Source organism: Pseudochaenichthys georgianus, chromosome 10, assembly GCF_902827115.2.
Source record: "Pseudochaenichthys georgianus chromosome 10, fPseGeo1.2, whole genome shotgun sequence".
NCBI lineage: Eukaryota > Metazoa > Chordata > Actinopteri > Perciformes > Channichthyidae > Pseudochaenichthys > Pseudochaenichthys georgianus.
This window is the reverse complement of record NC_047512.1, coordinates 38,444,687-38,461,563: the sequence shown is the minus strand read 5'-3', so window position 1 is coordinate 38,461,563 and position 16,877 is coordinate 38,444,687.

The window sequence follows — 16,877 nt, the reverse complement described above, 5'->3', positions numbered from 1 at the left end:
AGTAAGTCACTGAAAATGCACATAAATGTCCTTAATCACCACCCGACAAGCATCGTATGCACTTATGTCAAATAAGTGCATTCACTCTTTTTCACAGTTAGTGAGATGAATGGCGCTGCATGGAGTCCACCACACAGGTGTATGCTGGAGTGTACCCACTTAGGTTCACTCTAATAGAGTCATTTAAATGTCCATCAGTCAGTCTTGTTCTGTATTTAGATTTCATGACATTCATGCCAGAAAAAGCTGCTTCACAAAGGTCTGTAGAACAGAACCAAATAAAGCAGACGTGTTCAGTGCTGCTTGGTGAATGTTCTTATAGTTCTCTGGGTCTACAAGGCTCCAGAAATATTGTGAGTTTTGCTGAGATTAAGCTGAGCATTATTTTGGAGATTTATAACCTCCACCTCCATCTCCACAGGATTGACACTGAACAGTTCAGCCATCTTTTTCATCTTCTTCTTCGTCTTGACATTAAATTATAAACCATAATACATCAACTGTATAGGTATAGCCTCCCTATATCTGTGTGTGAAATTGTTCCATCCTCAAAAACAAAAAACTAATACTTCTGCAGTCTAGCTGCAGCTTCAAGCAACGGTATTCTGTTAAAAAAAGGATACTGAAGGTCCTGAATCACACACATGACTTGAGTCTGAACCTCTGAACACAGCAGACAACAGCATTATAAAAACAAAAATACTGCATGTGGGTGTACACTCACATTCTCTGTCTTACTGTTACATTAATCCCATGAATGTATGAGACTAAGTTAGCTTCATCATATCTCAATCAGTGATTAAGTGAATAATAAAGTTTCTATCGGGTCACTATCAGCATGTCACTCATTATTTTCAGGGAGGGGGCGGGGTTTGGAGGAACGGAGAGGAGACGGTGATTGCGGAAGCTTTCCTCCTGCCTTCACAAACTTTACACAAGTACAGTATTTATCAATTGAAAATAGCAAGAGGACATTCATACTCTGCAATCCAAGACTTGATTAAATCCACCAAAAACCTGACATGACGATAACGAGTGTTTTTCAAAAAACACAAATCCCTCCCTGTTACCTCATTCACACCAACGGTGTTTCGGGGCCGGTTCGGAGCTGGAGCTTGAAAAGCACCGGGTTTTCCTCTTCACACCACAGCGGAGCAGCCTCTTAGCTCCGGAATCCGGTTAGTTTCAAGCACCAAAAAATTGTCCGGCCAGAGCAAAAGCACCATATACGTCACGCTTACGTAGAGGCGGGGGCAGGGGCAGGGACAGATCAACTCCTGAACAACAACAAGAAGCCCGCGTTTTATCCAGCTTGTACACAACGATGGAGAAACTTAACAAGCAGCAGTGGTCCACTGAAGAGACCAGCTACCTACTGGGAATCTGGTCTTCCGAAGAGGTACAGAGGAAGCTGGAGCACAATCGACCATTGTTGTTGTTGTCGGTGTCAGCTGTGAGGGGTTTCCGCGCGGTTTGGCTTTATGAAGCAGGCACGCAAACGGTTACGTCATGACGCAAACGAAGACGCAATGACGCAGCACCAGTCGGACTCTGGGCGGTGTGAAAAGAGCCGCCGCTAAACCGAAGAACCGGTTCTGAACCTGAAAAGCTCTAGCAGCGGAAGGAGGAACCTATTGCGGTGAGCACGTTGTAACTTCCGGTTGTTGTTGTCATCTCCGGGTATCCTGTGTGCCTGTTCTGTTGCTGATAGCTTATTAACTTAAACTTAATCGATCGTTTTTAAAACTCTTGATCACGGCAACTGCCTGACGTTGTAATCACACGTTACTACAGCTTAAGCACTCACAACTCTCCTTCTCTTAGCGACTGTAACTGTAACTCCACAGTTGCCTACACTCTTTTCGGGTTTGCTAACAGTAGCTACTTTAGCTTGATAGCTAGCCATGGCTCTTTCCCCACCCTCTGGTGCTATTTCCTGCTCTTCCTGTCTCATGTTTGGTTACTTCCCGGCCTCCCTTACTGGTAAGGATACATGTGTTAAATGTAGTATAGTTGTTAGGTTGGAGGCGGGAATCATAGCCATAGAAGCCCGGCTCCGCATCTTAGAAAGTAACTCAGCTAAAGTAAAGCCCATGTTAGCATGTGCGGACCGGCAAAAGGTAGCTCCTCTTAGCCGTCCCCCGGCAACTCCCGAGCAGCAGGGAGGCTGGGTGACTGTTCAGAAGGGGCATAACGCGAAACCCGCAGGTCCCCACCAACCCGTTCACGTATCTAACAGATATTCCCCACTCAGCGAGACACCCGCTGAGAAGCCAACTCTGGTTATTGGTAGCTCTATTATGAGACACGTGAATTTAGAGACTGAAGCCTCCACAGTCACATGCATTCCGGGGGCCAGAGCGGGCGACGTTGAGGCGCATCTTAAACTGCTGGCTAAAAATAAACATAAATACGGTAGGATTGTTATTCACGTCGTGGTAATGATGTTCGTTTACGCCAATCAGAATGCACCAAACTTAATGTGGAGTCGGTGTGTAGTTATGCTAAAACAATGTCGGACACCGTAATCTTCTCTGGTCCCCTCCCCAATCTGATCAATGATGACATGTATAGCCGCATGTCATCATTTCAGCACTGGTTGTCTTGGTGGTGCCCAGCAAACAATGTGGGCTTCGTAAATAATTGGACAGCCTTCTGGGGAAAACCTGGTCTGATTAAGAGAGACGGCATTCATCCTACTTTGAAAGGTGCAGATCTCATTTCGGCAAACATTTCAGGGCTTTGTGGACTTAATCCATGACAAACTGGAGTTGAGACCAGGAGGCAGAGTCGCAGTCTTACACGCTTCTCTGCGCTCTCTCCTAGGCAGTCACCCATAGGAATCCCGAACCCAATAAAATACCCAATATTAGCGGTATGTGTGTCTGCCCAAGGACAATTTAAGGTAAAACCTAATAGAGGTGTCATACATAATAACCTAATAAAAGTAAATGTAACAACTACTACAGTGCAACAAAACAGGAAGATTAAATGTGGTCTCTTAAACATAAGATCTCTAGCATCTAAAGCAATATTGGTAAATGATTTAATATCAGATTATAATATTGATATATGCTGTCTCACTGAAACTTGGTTGAGACATGAAGAATATGTCAGCATAAATGAGGCCACTCCACCCAGCCATGTCAACACTCATATTGCTCGAGGCACGGGCCGAGGAGGTGGAGTTGCAGCAATCTTTGACTCAAGTTTACTTATCAATACTAAACCAAAATTAAATTATACCTCTTTTGAAAGCCTCGTTTTTAGTCTTACGCATCCGACCTGGAAAACTTTGCAGCCAATCTTATTTGTTACAGTGTATCGTGCACCAGGTCCTTATTCAGAATTCTTATCAGAATTCTCTGAGTTTTTATCAACTTTGGTTCTTAAAACAGACAAAGTAATTATCGTAGGTGACTTTAATATTCATGTTGACGATGATAAAAATAGCCTTACTGTTGCATTTAACTCTATATTAGATTCTGTTGGTTTCTGTCAGAGTGTAAATAAACCAACCCACTGCTATAATCACACTCTCGACCTTGTTCTGACTTATGGTGTTGAAATTGAGCAACTATTAGTCGAACCGCATAATCCTGCTTTATCCGACCATTTCTTAGTAACTTTTGAAGTACTGTTACTAGACTACAAAGCATTAGTCAAAAGCTCTTGCAGCAGAAACCTATCTGTTAGTGCTATAGCCACATTTAAGGAAGAGATTCCACCAATACGTAACTCGATAGCATGTCTGCATGTAGGGGAGGAAACTTATACAAAATGTACACCACCCCAAATTGATCATGTTGTTGATAGTGCTATAGATGCGCTGCGAATAAAATTAGACTCGGTTGCTCCTTTGAAAAAGAAGAAAATAAAACAACATAGATTAGCTCCATGGCATAATGCCGAAACCCGCAAAATAAAGCAAAAGTCTAGACAACTTGAAAGGATATGGCGTTCCACTAAACTTGAAGAATCTCGTTTAATTTGGCATATTACTCTCAATGAATATAAGAAAGCACTGCATAAAGCGAGAGCAGCCTACTACTCTTCATTAATAGATGAGAATAAGAATAATGCAAGATTTCTTTTCAGCACTGTAGCCAGGCTGACAGAGAGCCACAGCTCCATTGAGCCTTCTATTCCCATAGCACTCAGTAGTAATGATTTTATGTGCTTTTTTAACGATAAAATTGTTACTCTTAGAAACAAAATTAATGACCTCTTGCCTTTGACCAGTATAGTGTTATCAACAGCTCCCGGAATCGTAAGTTCTAATATTACACTAGATAGTAAACTAGAATGCTTTTCAGCCATAAACCTTGAACAATTACATTCAATGATTCTCTCTTCTAAACCATCAACGTGCATGTTAGACCCAATTCCAACTAAGCTGTTGAAGGAAGTTTTTCCATTAATTAGCACTTCTTTATTAAATATTATGAATATGTCTTTATTATCAGGCTATGTTCCACAATCATTCAAAGTAGCAGTGATAAAACCGCTTCTTAAAAAGCACAACCTCGATCCAGAGGTTTTAGCCAACTATAGACCTATTTCTAATCTTCCGTTCCTCTCAAAAATTCTTGAGAAAGCGGTCGCAAAACAGTTGTGTTATTACTTAAAAAACAATGATTTATTTGAAGATTTTCAGTCTGGCTTTAGAACACATCATAGCACAGAGACAGCTCTGGTTAAAGTCACAAATGATATTCTAATAGCCTCAGACAAGGGACTTGTCTCTATTCTTGTTTTGCTCGATCTCAGTGCTGCATTTGATACTATCGACCATGATATCCTATTGCAAAGACTAGAGCACTTAGTTGGCATACAGGGAACTGCTTTAGGCTGGTTTAGGTCCTATCTATCTGAACGCTCTCAGTTTGTACGTTTTAACGATGAATCTTCCACGCAAACCAAAGTTAGCCATGGAGTGCCACAGGGCTCAGTGCTCGGACCTATTTTGTTCACATTATATATGCTTCCGTTAGGCAATATTATAAGGAATCATTCTGTAAACTTTCATTGTTATGCGGATGATACTCAACTATATTTATCAATCAAGCCTGATGAAATTAATCATCTAAATAAAATTCAAGGACTTAAAAACGTGGATGACCTTAAACTTTTTGATGTTAAACACGACCAAAACTGAAGTTATTGTACTTGGCCCGAAGAATCTACGAAACAAATTATCTAAAGATATACTAACTATGGATGGCATTAATTTGGCCTCCAGTGAGACTGTAAGGAATCTTGGTGTTATATTTGATCAGGATTTATCCTTTAACGCCCACATAAAATCAATTTCAAGGACCGCCTACTTCCATCTATGTAACATTGCAAAAATCAGGCATATCTTGCCTCAAAACGATGCAGAGAAACTAGTCCATGCATTTGTTACTTCTAGGCTGGATTATTGTAACTCTTTAATATCAGGGAGTACCAAGAAGTCAGTCAAGTGGCTTCAGCTGATTCAAAATGCTGCGGCTCGTGTACTAACCAGAGTTAGGAAAAGGGACCACATTACTCCTGTTCTGGCTGCCTTACACTGGCTCCCTATAGAACACAGGATAGAATTTAAAATTATTCTTCTCGCCTACAAAGCCCTTAATGGGCAGGCGCCATCTTACCTTAAAGAACTCATTATACCCTACTGTCCTACTAGGGCATTGCGTTCCAAGAATGCAGGGTTGTTGGTTGTTCCTAGAATCTCTAAAAGTACAATGGGAGCCAGAGCCTTTTCTTATCAAGCTCCACATTTGTGGAATCAGCTTCCAGTTTGTGTTCGGGCGGCAGACACCCTATCCGTTTTTAAGAGTGCGCTTAAGACCTTCCTTTTTGATAAAGCTTATAGTTAGGGCTGATTAGATTCAGCCCCTAGTTTTGCTGATATAGGCTTAGTTTGTCGGGGGACATCTTACTTCTTCCTTCTCTCTGTCTATACCTGTGTACTCTCATGTTCCGATTAACCCAGCTTCCCCAAATGTCTTTCTTTTTGGTGTCTATATACGGTGGGATCCGGAGTCATGGATGATCCTGCGGTCCTGTGTCCTGGATCGCGAGCGCTGGATCTTGAGTCGTGGCTGTGGTCCGGGATGGATATCCTCGTGGATTCATCTTCCTATTATACACACATGCATTTCCAAACATTTGGACTACCTATGTTGCAAATGTATTATCTTTTCAATTTACACACGGCATCTATTGCACGTCTGTCCGTCCTGGGAGAGGGATCCCTCCTCTGTTTGTAAGGATTTGCAGTACTCCATTCCTTCTGCTTCCCTTTTTGTTTGTTGTCTGTCTGTCTGTGTTTGTCTCCCGGGCTGGGCGTGGTTGACCTACTTCTGGTTCCTGCCAATTCATCTCCGCAGCTGCTTCTCATTCATCCTGATCATCTACTCATCCACACCTGCTTATTAACCCGGTCTCCTCATCCAGTCTTCACCAGTTCGTCGTCAAGATTACACTGGTAAACGTATTGCTTTCTAGCTTAGCCTGACACAACTCTGGAATCAGTTTTTGTCTTACCTGTTTGTCTCTCTATCCAGAACCCATCATCACCTCCTCCGCTAGCCACGTCCAGCCACTTCCTCGTCGGATTCATCCGCTCTCCACGCTACCCGCTCCTGCCTGCTCGCTCCCCTCGCTCTGAAACCCCTGCTCGCCACACTCCTGTCTGGTAGGACAAACACTAACTCTTACTCCAACCTACTCGCTCTCGGGAGCGTACAGACTCAGGCTCAAGCCACCTCTCATCTGCCTGGCGATATCCCCAGCTCACTCCGGAGCCTCGGCTGAGGATCTCCATTCCCTAGTTTTTGTATCCCCTTTCCTGGATTATATTAACAGCAGTTAGTATCCCCTGTCACGATACAAAAATAAACCTTTTGCTACAAACTCCTGTTTTTCTGTCTGTGTTTGTATTGTGGGTTCAGTCCTGAAAAGCGATCACGGAGCTTAACAGAACGAACTGGTCATAAAATGAACCCCACAAACACCGGACTCTTCCACTGTTCAGCACGCCCTGTCTCATCAAGGCAATCTGTTGGGTCAACATGAACCCGTAATCCGTGCATTGGTGGAAAGTAACCAATCCATGGCTCTGCACATCTCTAACCTGGCTGCTCAGATCTCCAACCTGACGACAGCAGCTATAACTCCTGCCACCTCTAATCCCCCTCCAGTAACTACTCCATGCTGGGATTTCCCCATCACCGACCCTGAGCCGTTTCATGGTGAAGTGGAGAAATGCAGGGGATTTATCTTTCAGTGCAGCAAGGTGTTTCGCCAGCGCCCCCAGTCTTTTTCTTCTGATGTTACCAAGATAAACTATGTGTTGAGTTTGCTTCGTGGTAAAGCCTTAACTGAGGCACTAAGTTCATCAGTGGATTATGACAGCCTTTCTTTTGGAGTTTTTTCTGAACAACTGTCTTTAGTTCTTTAGACAATCGTCTGCTAAGGATACAGCAGGGGAATCGGACCGTGTCAGATTACTCCATTGAGTTTCGTACACTGGCGGCAGAAGCCCGATGGGACGAGGCGGCTCTAAGGGCAGTGTTCGTTAAAGGATTAAAGGAGCAACTGAAGGACGAGCTGGCCGCTCGAGATGTGCCAGCAGACCTTCAATCCCTGATTGATTTGGTTTCTCGTCTCGACAGCCGGCTAAGGGAACGTTGTGCGGAGCGAGGACAGCGTCCACCAAGTGCCTTTTTCAGTAAGCCGAGCTATCCTCCCAGAAGTGCTCCCTTTGATTCCACACCATCTGCGTTTTCCTCGCCATCTCACATGCCCACCTTGGATAAGGAGGAAGCGATGCAGGTGGGAGGTGCAGGATTATCACCTGAGGAACGCCTTCGCCGCATGAGGGCAGGAGGGTGCCTGTATTGTGGCAAACTGGGGCATCTCCTGGCCAGTTGCCCTGTCCGCCCAAAGCAGGTGCTCGTCGGTGAATTTGGGGGTCCTGACGAGTACACTTCCTACCTCAATTATTGCCCCTACTTTGCGCCGTTTCCTCATACCTGCCAGACTCTGTTCCAACTCTCAGACCTTGCCCCTTTCCGCCCTCATAGACTCTGGTGCTGAGGACAGTTTTGTGGACCTGGAGCTTGCCAACCAGCTGGGAATTAAATTGGAATCCTTATCGGACTCCATGACTGCTTATGCCTTAAATGGCCAACGCATCTCTAGGGTGACCCAGCAGACCTTACCTGTAACTCTGTTTATTTCGGGGAATCACAGAGAACAGATCCAACTCAAGGTCATTTCCGCTCCATCTACCCCGTTGGTTCTTGGTTACCCTTGGCTTCGCTCTCACAACCCTCATATTGATTGGGCTGGAGGAAGGATAATTGCTTGGAATCAGAAGTGTCACCTTAACTGTTTGCAATCAGCTGTACCTCCATTTCCTATTAAGCCAGTGTCTGCTCCTTGTGATTCTTCTGATGTGGATTTATCTGGCGTACCTGAGGTTTACCACAAGCTGGGGGAAGTTTTCTGCAAGGATAAGGCTCTTTCTCTCCCTCCTCACCGTCCGTATGACTGCCCCGTCAATTTGCTTCCTGGAGCGCAGTTACCAACAAGCAAGCTCTATAATCTGTCCCGGCCTGAGAGAGAGGCCATGGAGAAATATATCGGTGATTCTCTGGCTTCTGGAATAATCCGTCCTTCTTCCTCCCCTCTGGGTGCGGGGTTTTTCTTCGTGGAAAAGAAGGATAAATCACTACGTCCCTGTATTGACTTCCGGGGATTGAATAACATCACTGTGAAAAACAAGTACCCACTTCCCCTGATTAACTCTGCTTTTGAGCCTCTCCAAGGTGCCACCATCTTCTCAAAGCTGGATCTCAGAAACGCTTACCACTTGGTTCGGATCCGCCAAGGTGATGAATGGAAGACCGCCTTTAACACTCCCCTTGGCCACTTTGAGTACCTTGTCATGCCCTTCGGACTCTCTAATGCCCCAGCAGTTTTTCAGTCCCTGGTGAATGATGTTTTGCGGGATTTCCTCAACCGGTTTGTTTTTGTTTACATCGACGATATCTTGATCTTTTCCAAGAGCCTGGAGGAACACCAGAATCACGTCAGCCAGGTTCTACAGAGACTGCTAGAGAACAAGCTGTACGTCAAGGCTGAGAAGTGTGAGTTTAACTAGGAACATGTCAGCTTCCTTGGATTTATCATCAGACAAGGCAGGCTGGAGGCGGATCCTGGAAAGATTCTTGCTGTCTCCGAGTGGCCAGTCCCCACGACGTGGAAGGAATTGCAGAGGTTCCTGGGTTTCGCCAATTTTTATCGCCGGTTCATTAAGGACTTCAGCAGGATCGCAGCTCCACTCTCCAGTCTCACTTCCATCAAGGTCAGGTTCTCCTGGACCTCGGAGGCTAACGAGGCCTTTCTCAGACTCAAGTCTCTGTTCACTTCTGCCCCCATCCTCATCCAGCCGGACTCTAGCAAACAATTTGTTGTTGAGGTTGACGCATCAGACATCGGAGTCGGCGCTGTCCTGTCTCAGACAGCAGGGCCAAACAACAGGCTTCACCCGTGTGCGTTTTTCTCTCGCCGTCTCTCCCCTGCGGAGAGAAACTATGATGTGGGCAACAAGGAACTGCTGGCAGTGAAGATGGCTTTGGAGGAGTGGAGACACTGGCTTGAGGGCAGTGAGCAGCCATTTCTGGTTTGGACAGACCATAAACATTTGGAATACATCCAGTCAGCCAAGCGGCTGAACTCCCGACAAGCTAGGTGGGCTCTCTTCTTCGGCCGCTTCAACTTCTCCCTCACCTATCGCCCTGGTTCCAAAAATACCAAGCCCGATGCTCTGTCCAGATCGTTCTCGTCTGTGAGTCCAGTAACCTCTGTTGACTCAATACTCCCCCTGAGTTGTGTTGTGGGAGCCATCACCTGGGAGATTAGTAATTCCATTCAAGAGGCCCTTTTGGAACAACCCGACCCAGGAAGCGGGCCGCCTAACCGTCAGTTTGTTCCCGACTCTGTTCGTTCCCAAGTCCTGCAGTGGGTCCACAGTTCCCGTTTCTCGAATCACCCCGGTGCCAATGGAACACTTTCTCTCCTCCGAAGACACTTCTGGTGGCCTACAGTCGACAGAGACACAAGGGAGTTTGTGTCAGCTTGCACAACCTGTGCTAGGAACAAGGCCTCCCATCAGAAACCCGCTGGGCTGCTTCAACCCCTTCCAATCCCTAGTCGACCCTGGTCACATATAGCCCTGGACTTTGTCACCGGTCTGCCTCCCTCTCAAGGGAACACAACCATTCTAACAGTTGTTGATCGTTTCTCCAAGTGTGCACACTTTGTTGCTCTACCCAAGCTCCCTTCAGCCCTGGAGACCTCCAAACATCTAACACAGCATGTTTTCCGTCTACACGGTATCCCAGCTGACATTGTCTCCGACCGGGGTCCACAATTCACATCTCAGGTTTGGAAGGCTTTTTGTCAGTCTCTTGGAGCTTCAGTTAGTCTAACATCTGGCTTTCATCCCCAGTCCAACGGCCAAACTGAGAGGGCAAATCAGGACCTGGAGTCTGCTCTCCGCTGTGTGGCTAACAGTAATCAGAGGACCTGGAGCTCCCATCTACCGTGGGTGGAGTACTCACATAATTCCCTCACCTCATCTGCCACGGGACTCTCACCCTTTGAAGCCTCTCTGGGATACCAGCCACCCCTGTTCCCCGAAGAGGAGAGTGAGTTGGCTGTTCCTTCTGTCCAGCAACATGTCCAACGTTGCCGTAAGATCTGGAGGGACACCCGCTTGGCTCTCCTCCAAGCATCCGCCAGGAGTCAACAGTCGGCCAACCGCCGTCGACACGTTGCTGCCCCTTACGCCCTTGGACAATCGGTATGGTTGTCCTCCAAGAACATCCCCCTCCTCACCGAGTCCAAGAAACTGTCCCCTCGGTTTATTGGTCCCTTCCCCATTGTGCGACTCATCAATCCCTCTGCTGTCCGTTTAAGGCTCCCGAGAAATATGATAATCCATCCCACTTTCCATGTCTCTCAAATCAAGCCAGCTCTCACCAGTGACCTGTGCCCTCCGGCCGTTCCCCCTCCTCCCCCCCGTGTCATCGATAACCATCCAGCCTACTCCGTGCGGCATCTCCTGGATGTTAGACGCCGGGGTAGGGGTCTACAATACTTGGTGGACTGGGAGGGCTACAACTTGGAAGAACGTTGTTGGGTTCCTCGTTCTCGAATCATGGACCCAGTCATGGTCAGGGAATTCTACAGGGCCCATCCTGACAGGCCTGGTGGTCGCCAGGAGGCTCCCGTTGAGGGGGGGGTACTGTAAGGATTTGCAGTACTCCATTCCTTCTGCTTCCCTTTTTGTTTGTTGTCTGTCTGTCTGTGTTTGTCTCCCGGGCTGGGCGTGGTTGACCTACTTCTGGTTCCTGCCAATTCATCTCCGCAGCTGCTTCTCATTCATCCTGATCATCTACTCATCCACACATGCTTATTAACCCGGTCTCCTCATCCAGTCTTCACCAGTTCGTCGTCAAGATTACAACGTATTACAACGGTAAACGTATTGCTTTCTAGCTTAGCCTGACACAACTCTGGAATCAGTTTTTGTCTTACCTGTTTGTCTCTCTATCCAGAACCCATCATCACCTCCTCCGCTAGCCACGTCCAGCCACTTCCTCGTCGGATTCATCCGCTCTCCACGCTACCCGCTCCAGCCTGCTCGCTCCCCTCGCTCTGAAACCCCTGCTCGCCACACTCCTGTCTGGTAGGACAAACACTAACTCTTACTCCAACCTACTCGCTCTCGGGAGCGTACAGACTCAGGCTCAAGCCACCTCTCATCTGCCTGGCGATATCCCCAGCTCACTCCGGAGCCTCGGCTGAGGATCTCCATTCCCTAGTTTTTGTATCCCCTTTCCTGGACTATATTAACAGCAGTTAGTATCCCCTGTCACGATACAAAAATAAACCTTTTGCTACAAACTCCTGTTTTTCTGTCCGTGTTTGTATTGTGGGTTCAGTCCTGAAAAGCGATCACGGAGCTTAACACTGTTGCTCTCCCTGAGGTTTCTCCCATTTTTCCCTTTAAACTGGGTTTTCTTTGGAAGTTTTTCCTTGTACGATGTGAGGGTCTAAGGACAGAGGGTGTCGTATTGTCATACTGATATTCTGTACACACTGTGAAGACCACTGAGACAAATGTAACATTTGTGATATTGGGCTATATAAATAAACATTGATTGATTGATTGATTGATAGCACGGGGAGCTTGAACCGGAGTTGCGTTGGTGTGAATGAGGTATGTGTGTCTCTGAGCCGCAGCGACACGTCTGATTCAGAGCGGGTCATTCTGCTGTTGGTTCTGGACTGGTGTTGCTGGAGAAAGCAGACTGCTCCGTGTGTGGTGTCGCTGTGCCACTGTCACGTCTGTTCCTTGATCACTGCGTCACGGACCAATTTAATATTCGTGTGACAGAAAAAATTCTAAAATAAAAAAACGTTATTGTTCAGCCGCGGCCGAAAAATCAAGAAGCAACCTGACTAGGCTATAATCGATAATCGAGCGGCGAGCTACTGAAAAGCTGCCCGCGAGCTACCGGTAGCTCACGATCAACGTGTTGGAGAGCCCTGCTACATACTGATATACACCTGAACATCAGCAGGAGAGGACTCTTTAAAGTAAAGACACTACATACTGAAATACACCTGAACATCAGCAGGAGAGGACTCTTTAAAGTAGAGACACTACATACTGATATACACCTGAACATCAGCAGGAGAGGACTCTTTAAAGTAGAGACGCTACATACTGATATACACCTGAACATCAGCAGGAGAGGACTCTTTAACGTAGAGACACTACATACTGAAATACACCTGAACATCAGCAGGAGAGGACTCTTTAAAGTAGAGACACTACATACTGATATACACCTGAACATCAGCAGGAGAGGACTCTTTAACGTAGAGACACTACATACTGATATACACCTGAACATCAGCAGGAGAGGACTCTTTAAAGTAGAGACACTACATACTGATATACACCTGAACATCAGCAGGAGAGGACTCTTTAAAGTAGAGACACTACATACTGATATACACCTGAACATCAGCAGGAGAGGACTCTTTAAAGTAGAGACACTACATACTGATATACACCTGAACATCAGCAGGAGAGAACTCTTTAAAGTAGACACACTACATACTGATATACACCTGAACATCAGCAGGAGAGGACTCTTTAAAGTAGATACACTACATACTGATATACACCTGAACATCAGCAGGAGAGGACTCTTTAAAGTAGAGACACTACATACTGATATACACCTGAACATCAGCAGGTGAGGACTCTTTAAAGTAGAGACACTACATACTGATATACACCTGAACATCAGCAGGTGAGGACTCTTTAAAGTAGAGACACTACATACTGATATACACCTGAACATCAGCAGGAGAGGACTCTTTAAAGTAGAGACACTACATACTGATATACACCTGAACATCAGCAGGAGAGGACTCTTTAACGTAGAGACACTACATACTGATATACACCTGAACATCAGCAGGAGAGGACTCTTTAAAGTAGAGACACTACATACTGATATACACCTGAACATCAGCAGGAGAGGACTCTTTAACGTAGAGACACTACATACTGATATACACCTGGACATCAGCAGGAGAGGACTCTTTAAAGTAGAGACACTACATACTGATATACACCTGAACATCAGCAGGAGAGGACTCTTTAAAGTAGAGACACTACATACTGATATACACCTGAACATCAGCAGGAGAGAACTCTTTAAAGTAGAAACACTCCATACTGATATACACCTGAACATCAGCAGGAGAGAACTCTTTAAAGTAGAGACACTACATACTGATATACACCTGAACACCAGCAGGAGAGGACTCTTTAAAGTAGAGACACTACATACTGATATACACCTGAACATCAGCAGGAGAGGACTCTTTAAAGTAGAGACACTACATACTGATATACACCTTGAACGACCATAATACCTCAGATGGTAGCTTCCAAGTGTGCTTTGGTTATGCAGCTTAGTGAGTAGATAGTGTATAGGCATACAATGAAAGAGGCAACTTGGCTAAAGTGACTACAAGAGACACAGGTTTTACCCAGATTATTAATGTTGTTTCATCTGACTTCATCTGTTTACTATGTATAATATGTAAACAGATTTAAAGTAACAAGCCCTGAAGGAAAGTCAGACATGAAAGTAATGTGATGCTCAAAGACATCATTAAACCTGTCCAAGGAACATCCGACAGAACGTTCTTTCTGCCGGGGCTGCCAGGGGAGAGGGGTGGATGGGGAGTTGAGGGGGGGCAGAGTGGATGGTGCGGGCCCCAGTGTTAGGGTGTGATCCCCTCTGACACTCCCTGTGTCTGCAGGCCAGACTTCCAAACCTCAAACACCCCACTGACATCTGACAACTGGAAATGGTAGGAGAGACATCGCATTAATGAGTGTGTGCGTGTGCGTGCGCGTGTGTGTGTGTACGTGTACGTGTTCATTAAGGCAGGCAGAATAGGATAAGACACATTTTGAGGGTTCGGTTGTCTTATGAAGATTACAGCTGTTTAAATTATGGTTTTATGTTTAATCAATGAATCAACCAGCCAATCAACCATCCAATTAACCAACCAACCGACCAATGAATCAATGAATCTTATAGGCAAGGCAAGTCTTATGTTTTTCATGGGGCTTTTGTTGTTTTTGTGTTTTACTTGTTGTGTGCTCCTTTTAGCCCTCACAACTCTGTCTTTCCGTCTCTGCAGGGCTGGTGTGTGACAGGGGGGCGTGGCTGGTTTACTCCTGGCTGCAGATGAGGCACACCTGTTCCCACTCTCATAATTAACCTGCTCTTTAAGAGCCTGGCCCTCACCTCACTTCTCTGCCAGAGTATTACATGCTGTTCCGCGGTCCGGAGTGCCTTTCTGCAGCCTGGAGTCTGTTTTGTTTTTCTTCGCAGTTTGTTAAGGAGTTTTCTTTTGAGTTTTTGTCGGGAACGTTTTTTCCCGCAGCTTTGTTTTTGAACTTACTACGGCCAGCCAGCTCCCTGTCGTCAGTACCTGCCTTGGATTACCTTTGTTCATTATACACCTTGAAACTTTATTTCTATAGCACATTTAAAAACGATTTTCAGGCGAGCCAAAGTGCTGCACATGCAGATAATAAATAACACATTACTACCGATGTAAACGGAAGACAATAAATTACAACAGCAAATAAAAAAATCAAACACTGGGAAGTGTCATGAGTCGTGCTCTGCTATGATTAGAAGGCCAGGGTGAAGAGGTGAGTTTTTAGTTTTGATTTAAAAACCCCTAGGGTCTGGGCCGACCTCACATGGAGGGGCAGAGTGTTCCAGAGCCTAGGGCCAGCTGCCGCGAAGGCTCAATGCCCTCTGGTTTTTAGCCTGGTTTTAGGCACTACCAGTAGCAGCTGGTCAGCAGACCTTAACGCTCTGGCTGGGGTGTAGCGCTGGAGGAGTTCAGCTATATAGGCCGGAGCCAGCCCATTTAGTGCTTTAAAAACAAATAAAAGGATTTTAAAATCAATTCGGAACCGAATTGGAAGCCAGTGCAATGAGGCCAGAATTGGGGTGATGTGGCCAATGAGGAGACGTGCCGCTGCGTTCTGCACTAGCTGCAGGCGTTTAATTGAGGCCTGGTCCATACCCACGTATCGAGCGTTGCAATAATCAGGTCTCGAGGTCACAAAGGGGTTGATAACTCTCTCCAGGTCTTTGAAAGATAAAAAAGACTTGGTTTTGGCCAATACTCTTAATTTAAAAAAGCAGGACTTCACTACGCTGCTGACCTGCTTGTCGAATTTAAAAGTGTTAGTAAAAGTCACTCCAAGATTCATGACCGAGGGGAGGATGTTTGTTTTAAGAGGACCCAGAATGTCAACAGAAGAGGTTGGGGTCCAAAAAAGATGACCTCAGTCTTGCTCTCGTTGAGGTTAAGAACATTTCTGCTCAGCCAGGACTTCATTTCTCTCAGGCAATCCATCAACTGCTGTAGTGAGTGTTTGTCATTTCCTTTGAGAGGCAGATACATCTGAACATCGTCAGTGTAGCAGTGGAAGGGAATGTTACGTTTTCTGAGGATTGAACCAAGGGGCAGTATATACAATAAAAAGAGGATGGGGCCCAGTCTCTGCTTTGGGGTCCAAGTAATATCCAAACGTCACAGCAAGTTTATTTATATAGCACCTTTCAACACAAGGCAATTCAAAGTGCTTTACAAAAAACAAAAGACATTAAGAAAATGGCATTTATAGCCAAATATCACAAATATACACATTTGTCTCAGAGATGTTTAGAGTGTGGGTATTTTATTATAACTGTGACTAATGAAACGAGAAGTGTGGTTAATATCATCATCACCATCATCATCATCATCATCATCATCATCATCATCATCATCATCATCATCATCATCATCATCATAAAAGCCTACAAGTTGAGACATGCTTATACAAACATGCAGCTCAACTATGTACATATACATAGCTTGTACACAAACACACACACACAGGAGTGTATGAGCTGGAGCATGTCTCCGTATATAATGTAATATTTTATGAAGCTCAAATCTATTAAAGCACCCTTGCTGCCATCAATCTTTGCATTTTATCAACAAGCAGTGTCTCCGATTCTTAAAGTGACGCTCAGTTAATTTCCAGCAGGACTATACAGGTTCCTATACCTCGCCACTCACAAAATGCCCTGTGTGCACAATTGATGAGACCTCCATACAAGTGGAAGGTATTGTATATCTTTCACGCTTCACAACTCACAGATGCACATATTTCCACGATCCCAGGACCTGTGCGTCTACATAAATAT